Source organism: Schistocerca piceifrons, chromosome X (genome assembly GCF_021461385.2).
Source record: "Schistocerca piceifrons isolate TAMUIC-IGC-003096 chromosome X, iqSchPice1.1, whole genome shotgun sequence".
NCBI lineage: Eukaryota > Metazoa > Arthropoda > Insecta > Orthoptera > Acrididae > Schistocerca > Schistocerca piceifrons.
This window is the reverse complement of record NC_060149.1, coordinates 187,391,881-187,402,585: the sequence shown is the minus strand read 5'-3', so window position 1 is coordinate 187,402,585 and position 10,705 is coordinate 187,391,881. Positions and strand designations below refer to the sequence as shown.

General features: G+C 41.7%; 1 non-coding gene across 1 annotated transcript; it reads left to right on the top strand.

Annotated features, from left to right (window-relative positions):
* Window positions 1–439: 439 nt before the first annotated feature.
* Window positions 440–514, top strand: Trnal-caa. Its single transcript has one exon. It is a non-coding gene; the product is annotated as a tRNA-Leu (tRNA).
* The last annotated feature ends 10,191 nt before the right edge of the window (window positions 515–10,705 follow it).

Sequence of the window (10,705 nt, the reverse complement as noted above, 5' to 3'; positions counted from 1 at the left end):
AAGTGTTGATGGGTTATCGGATTTGAGACACTGTATTCAATTAACGACAAAAATAAGTCTGTTGAATTCAACGTATTCTCGAAACTCTTAGCATATTCGAGATGATACTTGATGATAAGATCAACATCAAACTCCCTGGTAGAATAATACTGTGTGCCAGGCCGAGACTCGAACTCGGGAAGTACAGGTCCCGAGTTCGAGTCTCGGCTCGGCACACAGTTTTAATCTGCCAGGAAGTGTCATATCAGCGCACACTCCGCTGTAGAATGAAAGTTTCATTCTAGAAACATCCCCCAGGCTGTGGCTAAGCCGTGTCTCCGCAATATCCTTTCTTCCAGGAGTGCTAGTTCTGCAAGGTTCGCAGGAGAGCTTCTGTGAAGTTTGGACATAGGAGACGAGGTACTGGCGGAATTAAAGCTGTGAGGACGGGGCTGAGTCGTGCTTGGGTAGCTCAGTTGGTAGAGCACTTGCCCGCAAAAGGCAAAGGTCCCGAGTTCGAGTCTCGGCCCGGCACAGAGTTTTAATCTGCCAGGAAGTTTCATATCAGCGCACACTCCGCTATAGAGTGAAAATTTCATTCTACTAAGATCAATATCGTTTCAAATTACACTGAAAAGCCAAATAAACTGGTACACCTGGCTAATATCGCGTAGGGCCCCCGCGGGCACGCAGAGGTGTCACAACAAGACGTGGCATGGACGCGACTAATGTCTGAAGTGATGCTGGAGGGAATTGACACCATCAATCCTGCAGGGTTGTTCGTAAATCCGTAAGAGATATGCTCAATAATGTTCATGTCTGTGGAGTTTGGCGTCCAGCGGAAGTGTTTAAAATCAGAAGAGTGTTCCTGGAGGCACTCTGTAGGAATTCTGGACGTGTGGGGTGTCGCATTGTCCTGCTGGAATTGCCCATGTCCGTCGGAATGCACAATCGACATGAGCGGATGCAGGTGAAATGAAATGATCGTACGTCATTGTCGGCCGGGAGACCTTATGCGGGGTGTTCGGCCGCCGAAATTGCAAGTCCTTTTTAGCTGACGCCACTTCGGCGACTTGCGAGTCAATGATGATGAAATGATGATGAAAGACACGCAACACCCAGTCATCTCGAGGCAGAGAAAATCCCTGACCCCGCCGGGAATCGCCGGCCGCTGTGGCCGTGCGGTTCTAGGCGCTTCAGTCTGGAACCGCGTGACCGCTACGGTCGCAGGTTCGAATCCTGCCTCGGGCATGGATGTGTGTGTTGTCCTTAGGTTAGTTAGGTTTAAGTAGTTCTAAGTTCTAGGGGACTGATGACCATTGATGTTAAGTCCCCTAGTGCTCAGAGCCATTTTTTGAGCCGCCGGGAATCGAACCCGGGACCCTGTGCGCGGGAAGCGAGGACGCTACCGCAAGACCACGAGCTGCGTACAGGGGATATAGGTGATCACGCAAGATGCTTATCCACGAGTCACCTGTCAGAGTCGTGTCTAGGCGTATCAGGGATCCCACATCACTTCAACTGCACACGTTCAACACCATTACAGACCCTCCACCACCTTGAGCAGTCTCCTGCTGACATGCAGGGTCCATAGATTCACGTGGTTGTCTCCATACTCGTACACGTCCATCTGTTCGATACAATTTCGAACGAGACTCGTCCGAACAGGCAACATATTTCCAATCATCAACAGACCAATGTCGGTGCTGACGGGCCCAGGCGAGGTATAAAGCTTTGTGTTGTGCAGTCATTAAGGGTACACAAGTGGGCCTTCGGTTTCGAAAGTCCATATCGATAATGTTTCGTTGAATGGTCCGCAGGCTGACACTTGTTGATAGCCCAGCACTGAAATCTGTAGCAGTTTGCGGAAGGGTTGCATTTCTGTCATGTTGAACGATGCTCTTCATTCGTCGTTGGTCCCGTTCTTGCTGGATCGTTTTCCGGCCGCAGCAATGTCGGAGAGTGATGTTTTACTGGATTCCTGATGTTCACAGTACACTCGTGAAATGGTCGTGCGAGAATATACCCACTTCAACGCTACCTCGGAAATGCCGTGTCCCATCGCCCGTGCGCCGACTGTACACCACGTTCAGACTCAATTAAATCTGGATAACTTGCCGTTGTAGCAGCAGTAACCGATCTAACAACTGCCCCAGACTTTTGTTGCCTTATACAGCTGTTGACGTCCGCAGCGCCATATTCTGCCCGTTTACGTATCTCTGTATTTGAATACGCATGCCTATACCAGTTTGTTTGGCGCTTCAGTGTATGAAAGAGAGTGGCAATCTCGAGAGGAGACAGAAAGAAAGAGCGAGAGAGGGAGGGGGGGGGGGGGAGAGGGAGAGAGAGAGACAGTCGCTTGGGGAGGGAAAGTGAGTGAGAAATACGAAAAAAGGAAAGAATATCAGTGATTAACGTTTCCATGTAATCAAGATCATTACAGACGGAGCACAAGCTCGAATTGTTTCAAGAATGGAAAAGAAAATTTGCAGTGCCCTTTGAAAGGGTCTATCCCGACAGTTTCCTGGAGCACGCGGAAAGCTGGATGGCCGGTTGTCGGTTTAAAACTTCGTCCTCCCAAATGCGAGTCCAATGAGCTAACCACCTCGTTCAGTGGGGGACACACGAATAGACATCCACATCTACACTAGAGGGTGTCCCAGGAGAAATGGTTAATGTTCAGGGATATGATAGGAATGCTCATTTGAAGAAAAAAACGTTCATATGGACATACGCCCTATTACGAAATGTTTCCAAGATAGGACACGTTGTTATTTATGGTACCGACACAGAACGCTCATACACAACTATTTTGAATCGTACACAGCAAACAGAATGAAAAATTTTAAGCTACATAATTGAAACAATGTTTTTAACACAGAAAATTTTAGTGACTGGGGAGAAATCACTAAAGGCGTCCTACGTGGTTCAGTTTTCGGCCCACTCGTATTCTTTTGGCAGAAAGACAGTCCAAGTAAAAAGGTTGAAAGCAACAAGACAGCCTGGTCTAGAAAAAAAGTCAAGGAGATTGAGCTAGTAAGACCTATATGTGTGTGTCACTAGCCCAATAAAAAATGGACGTTAAATGTGATCTATTTCGGAAACCATTCGGAAAATTACAGGGGGATATCTCAACGTTTTGGCTTCAAATATGCGTTCCTGTCATATCGCTGAAGTTCGACCATTCGTCCTGGGACAACATGTGTACTTCACAAGCATCTACAGTGTGCATGGCAGACAGCACGTAATACCAATACGTGGGGCTTTCTTTGCTTCTTCTTTCACGCAAAGAGCGAGGGAGAAATGACTTTCTATGTATGTGCTACAATCTCTCATATCGTATTCTCACTTAAGATGGAACAAGAACAGAATTTAAATCTTCAGATAATCTTCCATACTAAAGATGTCACCACTGTGCGGACTGTACTGACCACTTAAGACCACAACAAAACGTACTTAAAATGTCTTCTAACACACCCACTTTAGTCACTACACACTAGAGCAGTACACTAGAATGTACTACTAGCGCCTTTTATTTTACACATACTCCGCCGTTTCCCAGAACCCTCCTAAAACATCTCTCTTCCACTCATTTTCTCTCTTTCTGATTTCACTCGTTCATGCCATTCCGCAACGATTCAAGTTGCTGCCAGATAGTTAAACAATGTTAGCTGCTCAAAAAGACAAAACCGAACTTGTACCTCGTGATGACTGGGTGTTGTGCGCTGTCCTTAGGTTAGTTAGGTTTAAGTAGTTCTAAGTTCTAGGGGACTTATGACCATAGATGTTAAGTCCCATAGTGCTCAGAGCCATTTGAACCATTTGAACCGAACTTGTTTTTCTGTGGGTTTAATTATCATTTAACTGTTCTCTAACGAGACCGCTATGCATTCCATGAATCGTATTCGTTATCTTCGTTGTTCCTAATTTTTATGATGATCGCCCTGCGAAAATACATTTCTGTACACAGTAGCAATGCCACCGAACAGTCTGTGACTCCTAATGAAACCATTTAATAAAACTTGTATGACTATGGGGAGTGTTATCGGCCTTGTGTCTGTGCTACCTGCTGATTATATCATGTTCAGAACAGGTACAACACCTGCCTAAAAAATCCAGAGCATACTTTAGAGTAGACATAGATTCGGACCTCAGCTTCGTGGTGACGGACTTCCAAGTAAGGTTGAGAAGAGTGAGAGAAAGAAAACCAAGAGAGAAATTTGACTTACAGGGACTAAAGAAAGAAGGTAAGGATTCTGAGTTTGAAATTACATTTTTGTCAAAATGGGATAGTGGTCCCAATGAAGAGAGTGCAAACGAGAAATGGAACAGGATAAGACTAAACCTTGAGGAATCTGCAGAGTAGGGATGAGAAAGATTGTAGGAATAAGGTAAGAAAGACAATTCTGGGTATGATGGAAGAAAGAAGAAAATGTAAGACAGTAGGAACTGACGAAGGAAAAAGCATATACAGAAAGCTGAATAATGAATTAAGGAGAGAAATGGAACACTCAAGCAAAACATTGATACAAGAGAGATGTAAAGAAATAGAGAAACTATAAAAGGAAGGAAAATATGAAATGATGCATAGATTAGCCCTTGACCGTGGCTTTGAAGCAGAGGAAAGAAGGACAAGTATGTGAATAGAAATAAGTGGCGGTTCTATGGTTAAAAAACCAGAGTAATGTTGGGAAAGTGGCAAGAATACGTAGAATGGCTATATGACGATAACAAAATGCCAAAAGATATTGAATTATAGAAGAGGACAAAGAATGCTATATCTTTTAAGGAGAAGTAGAAATGGCTTTAAGAGAGACGAATAATAAAGCAACTAGAACTGATGGATTACCAGCAGAATTGTTTAAGAGCCTTGGGAGTAGTGGCGTGAAAAAATTAACATATCTATGCAATAAGATATATGAAAATGGGAATGGCCGCATGACTTTATCTCAGCAGTAATGATAACGATTGAGTAAAGAAGGACTGACAAGAAATGTGAGGTTTTTAGAACTATAAGATTTATTTCTCATGCAGCAAAGGTATTATTAAGGGTGGTGCCGCGCGGGGTAGCCGCGTGGTATGAGGCGCCTTGCCACGGTTCACGCGGCTCTCCCTGTCGGAGGTTCGAGTCCTCCCTCGGGTATGGGTTTGTGTGTTGTCCTTAGCGTAAGTTAGTTTAATTTAGCTCAAGTAGTGTGTAAGCCTAGGGACCGATGACCTCAGCAGTTTGATCTCACAGGAACTTACTACCAAAAATTAAGGGTGGTAAATGGAAGACTTCACGGAAGACTGGAAAAAAGTATTGTAGAGCAACAGTACGGAGGGAAACGTACAAGAGATGCAATTACACTGCTGTGAATTATAGGTGAGAGATACAGTGAAAGAGAAGTTTATACGTTTTCATTGACTTGGAGAACGCCTTCTATAGAGTACACTGTAACAAATTAATGAATATTCCAAAGAATAATGGTGTCGATTGGAGGGATAGAAGGCTGACTAAAAATCTATAGCCACAACAGGAAATAGAAGTACAGATTGGGAATGAGATGACAGAGGAAAGCACAATGGGAAGGGGATTGAGGCAAGGCTCTGTCACTCCCTAATACTGTTTAACATGTCTTTGGAACATGTTATTAAAAATGGTTAAAACAAAATAGAGTAGCGCAAGCAGATGGTAGGAGGAACGAAAGTATTCGATTTGCTGATAATATGGTGTTATTGGCAGAGAGCGAACTATAACTGGAATGTTAAAACAATTAAATAATTTGGGATGAGAATTAATAAGAAAAAGACAAAATTTATGGTGATAAAATCAAGAAAAGTAAGAACAATTATGAAGCTAGGGCAGGAGGATGTAGAGCAAGTTAGTGCTTTCGATTATCTGGGAAGCATTATTACGGACGACAAGAGAACTCATAAGGAGATGAAAACGAGTATAGCAATTGCCAAGGAGGCATTTAATAAGAAGAGGAGGCTTCTATGTGGGTGCATGGACAGGGACCTGAGGAAGAGACTGGCGAAAGTTTCATATGGAGCGTGGCATTATACGGAGCAGAAACATGCACACTGAGGAAAGAGAAAGAAAGAAAAAGAGAAGCAATTGAGATGTGGATTTGGAGGAGGCAGGAAGGGATAAAATGAGTAGGCAAAGTGAGAAATAAGGCGTTGAGAAGAGTGCAGGAAGAGAGAGAAATTTTAAAGGTAATCAGGAAGAGGAAACACAATTGGCTTGCGCGCTGGATGAGATTTCTTACTAATGTATGCTATGGAAGGAACGGTGAGTGGAAGAAGAAGAAGAAAAAGAAGAGGAGGAGGAGGAGGAGGAGGAGGAGGACGCAGAAGATACTAGATGCTGGGTAGTATCAGGGTAGGAAACAATTATGAGGTAACGAAGAGGATAGCAAATGACGGGACTGAATGGAGAGTGAAATGTGAAGATCTGCGCTAAGGCAGAACACAGATTAAGATATGCTGCCTTTTAAAAGATACAAATAGTGGCTGGTGCTTAAGACATTGTACCAGATTAATACAAAAGAGTACCACACTTTTTGCTGAAAGGCGCCAGAAGCAATTTTTAAAATACCGTTCATCATCACTTTCTGAAATAAAAGTAGAATATTTCCGGCCTCTTGCCGACAGACACTTCTCGTGCAGTAAGCAACCTGGATTTGCGACTAGCTACATCCAGTTAATTTAACTGCTCCTCGTATAGCTTCTTTTGTTTCGTAGTAGTTTATTTCTGAAATGAGTGCTAGGAGGAGATAAGATTTCACACTTTCTTTCAAGGTTGTCGGGAATTACATTATGGGCACCACCCGCCGTTATTTCATCCGTTGTCATTTGTGCAAGCTCTCAAACTGACCTTGCCTCACCCGTAGAGTTTATTTACAAAATCGGGAAGCGTTTATTGCTGCTCAAATACTCTTTGTGTAGCAGTGTTGCTTGGAAATACTAGACAGATTTATGGAGCAGGCTATCGGCATCTTGGAACACATAAACCTCTTTCAGCAAAATCTGTTCCCATCTGGACGTAATCCGCCGTTATATAAAGCTGACGAGTGGATTTCCGAACGTAATTCTTCATCGATTCTCTGTAACAGCACGGGGTTCGTGAACCCCGTGCATTTAAAAATTGAGTTGTCGTACTCTCTATTTCAGCTCTATACACATATTCAAAACATCAACTGATTTAGTTACAGCCACTGGTTCTGCATCTGGAAAATATTTCAGTGTACTTCACATGTCTACTGATGCTGTGTTACATTCTTTAAACCCTGAAACAGATGTGTCGACCGAAATTATTTATGGTACATTTGTGCTCATTTCAGAACGGATATTCAAAAATTACCTTTCTAGTTAGATATCCGGTGTTAAAAACATTTGGCTGAAATTTGTTTTTAATAGTTTTAAAAAATCATGTAAATGATCAATGCATCTGAATTCCATAGAGTAATTGGACAAATTTGGTGCCTAAATAGGATGAGAACTGTATTCATGAGCAAGTCGCGGTGGAGCTTCTCGATCTTACAGCGATTAAGTAACTGTTCCGTGGTTTCGGACAAACACTTGATCTCAAGCCAGGTATGTAAGCGGGAAAAGTCTTTACAATGAAGCAGACTTACCGGAATTGATAAACTAAGGCAGGATAACGCTCGCTGTGGCATCTTCAGGAATACCATCAACGTGGTTGCTCAGGGGTGGAACTATTCCGTCGAATCAGACAATACAAGAGTCTAGTATGATTCATATCACGCGACGGCAACGATATAAGGCTTCTGTTTTCCAATTCTATACCAAGTGTACACTGCAGAATATAGCAAGGACAGAACGATACCGAAAAAAATTCTGTCAGGCCTCAGACGAAACATTAAACCCATTTGTAGGATTACAGTGTCTTTTATAACGAAATGAGGAGACGTCGCCGTTTCTTTCAAAAGGAAATAGGGTCTAATATGCTAAAGGTCTGTCTGCAAAGTAAAGTCGCTGGTACAAAATCAAGTGGATGCACTGAAAGAGGGAACGCTTACATTTTCAGCGGAATTTATTTGTATAGCTTGTCAGCTATGAAGCCGAATTTCGTAAACGTTCTTTTATCGTCTCACACAATGAACTTCAAAGCATGAAAGCCAAGTATTTTACTGCAAAATCTGAATTCACAGAAACTATTTAATGGCCCGTGACGGGAAGTGAGACCCCTACAACAGAATAAAAACTGACGTACCTAATTGAATTGGTAAAAGAGATTGCGATATTACCCCACGAATTCAGGTTTTTCTCAACAAATTTCCGGCCAGTTTTACTTTGGTATGACTCCCATTAAAATATTATGCTTCTAAGGCGTGGACCTTAGATTCAGCTACTTCTGGCACAGCCAGGATTTGTTAAATATAAGTATGGGCTGTTGCACGGATTTCGAACCATTTCTGTGATACAATGGACAACAAGAATTCCCCGCCCGTGAAAGTACAGAGCTCTTCTAGTATGACTTTCTAAAAGAACAACGAATCAAGACAAAAAATGGCTCTGAGCACTATGGGACTTAACTTCTGAGGTCATCAGTCCCCTAGAACTTAGAACTACTTAAACCTAACTAACCTAAGGACATCACACACATCCTTGCTCGAGGCAGGATTCGAACCTGTGACCGTAGCGGTCGCGCGGTTCCAGACTGTAGCGCCTAAAACCGCTCGGCCACTCCGGCCAGCGAATCAAGACAAGTATAAAGAGTACGTAATTTTTGTTACCCTAAATGGAAAGTACTAATACACCCAAATATTATTATGACCTTCATTTGCAAAAATGTTGCAGGATTATTTTATTCTTGCTGTGATTACGAAATTTCCTTTGAATATTGCACGACTGTTTTGTGTGATTGTCAAGCATTCGCTTTCAATGCAAAGATTAGCAACGGAAGAAAAATCTACTGTAATTAAAAATTCGCTGCATTCATTTACACGAAGAGTAAGTGTCTAAGTATCTAAGAATAATAGTGTCTCGCAGTAAGAAACGGAATGAGTACATACATTTCATTATTCCTAAAGCAAGTAGAAGCCTTAGATTCATTAGAAGTAATGTTCAGAGAAATATTAATAAATGAGAAGTGAGAGATTCTTTGAGACCTGAATGCTATTTTCGTGTTCGAATTATGATTTCGATATTTGGCTACGTATCTGACGACCCCTGAAGACATATTTGTTGAAACAACTAGTTGTTTCACCAACGGATCATAATATATCGCAATGCAGAGGGATGCTCTTTAATTCGTGACATTCTATTTCCCCTTGCGAAATGGAATTTCGTGATGGATCTAGTAATATTGTGAAGTTTCTTAAGTAATAGCGATGAAAATAAGTAACTTCATCTCGCTCATACAAATATAAGCAGCAACTTCTCCGACTCACTATTCGTGAAGTGGACGTGAAAACACTTATTATGCATTGCAATGAAAAAGTATCATTCGTCACGAAACATACTGTACTATACAGAGTGAAGATGTAGACGTGGAATGTAAGGGAACTGTGAAAAAGTGATCAACAATGGGCTGATAAGTCTCTGGAAGACGAACGCATTTTCCGTCTAAGCTTTGCAACCTATTCATACCTAATTTATAAAGCAATAACTTATGCACCTCTACTTTTTTTTCACAGAAAATAAATCACCGTGGCGCCGAAATGTTCCGTGACCGCTTTCCCTAGCGAAACTACTTAAAATCTAGAATAAAGAGCTATGTGCTCTTAAATTTACTAACCCAAAATTCCAGCGATCATCCTTTTAAATGCTAAACTACGTCGGTTCAATACCAAGTCTCTCTAACGCCTCTGATACAACACGATAGAGTAGCACTAAACTGAAACATTAAACATGAACTCTGGTATTCATTTAGTACCAAGAGTGCTGCTATGTTTTAAGAATACGAAACTTTCTGGGATACCTAAGAGACCTACGTATCTTGGCAGAACCGTAAAAACAATTAAGTTGGTGTAAAACCCATGAACAGAAACGCAAAGAAACTGCTGGCAAGTTTTCGCTAAACTACAGAACGAAGCCTGAAGCGCGGAGTAACAGCTGCGTGTTCATAATGGTTTTTGCCAGTATCTTTGTCAGATCTCCCGCCTTCCACTCTCTCAAGTCTGAAACCCTAGAAGAAATATCGCTGCCTTCCATGCGGTTTTTCTCTCTCTCAGACGAACTTTAACTCCATATAACCGCTCTTCTCTAGCCCTCGACTACTGACCTTTCTGAGTTCAGTAGTTCAAGTTTTGGTGAAACATGGTGCTACAATATACACAAAGCTAGAAAGAAATAAACTCATCAGACTGGAAATCGGAAATGTTGGCTATGAAAAAATAGGCCTTCACCGAATATTCGTGAAAATACCTTTGTTTCACTTTTAATTCATGCGGCACTGATTCCGTCACTGCTGGCTTACAATAGAATCTAAACTTTCTATAAATCCAAAACACTTCATACACTTCATTCCGAGTACGCAAACTCATTGTGCATGGTGAACTAAAACATCATTTTCTGAAAATCGCGCAAAGCTTATTATAATCAATTAAAACTTCTTGAAAGCAGTTCATTGATATTTTATAAAAAATATAGAATTTGTACATAGTGTATTATATTATCTTTGCAGATTTATATACGAGACCGTCGAAGGTACTGAAGTATCAGCTGGCACCGTGACCGGTTTTTTTTTCATTTTTTTTATTTTACACATCTTCTT